The 592-nt window shown below is 33.3% G+C and overlaps 1 non-coding gene across 1 annotated transcript; it reads left to right on the plus strand.

Annotated features, from left to right (window-relative positions):
• The first annotated feature begins 244 nt into the window (after positions 1–244).
• On the plus strand, positions 245–350 carry LOC132651666 (U6 spliceosomal RNA). Its single transcript, XR_009589251.1, has one exon. It is a non-coding gene; the product is annotated as a U6 spliceosomal RNA (small nuclear RNA).
• Positions 351–592: the final 242 nt, after the last annotated feature.

A 592-nucleotide genomic window follows, 5' to 3' on the forward strand; every position in this document is an offset into this window, starting at 1 on the left:
GCTCTAGGTTTGGTGAAGGATTATAACAAGATGAGTGCTTGCTGACATGGCATCATGTTATGTCTCTAAATATATAAGCAATGTCCAAATTTTTTTCTAAAGATTTGCCTTGGTCAATGAGCATTTTCAATGACTGAGGTCATATCTGTGCATTTTACAAAAAAATAATAGAATCTGTGATAATGTGAAACTCACAAGTCAAGGACACATGAATTTATTAATGACCACTTGAAAGAAATATGTGGTGTTTGCTTTGGCATCACATATACTAAAATTGGAATGACACCAAGAGTATTAGCATGGCCTCTCCACTAGATGGCACAAAAATTGGTGAAAAGTTTGCAATTTTTTTTGAGAAATTAATAAAACTCAAATGGAGGAAATTGTGGAGAGAAAGAACTTAGGGGAAAAAACAGGAACTACAGAATAACCATAAACAATAGACTACAAGAGATGGAAACAGGAATCTAAGGTGTGGAAGATACAAGGGAAGAAATCAATGTATCTGTCAAAGAAAATGTTAAATCTAAAAAATTCCTGACATGGACGTCCAAGAAATTCAAGACAACATAAAAGACAAAACCTAAGAATA

The sequence above is a fragment of the Meriones unguiculatus genome (assembly GCF_030254825.1).
Source record: "Meriones unguiculatus strain TT.TT164.6M chromosome Y unlocalized genomic scaffold, Bangor_MerUng_6.1 ChrY_unordered_Scaffold_23, whole genome shotgun sequence".
NCBI classification, from domain to species: domain Eukaryota; kingdom Metazoa; phylum Chordata; class Mammalia; order Rodentia; family Muridae; genus Meriones; species Meriones unguiculatus.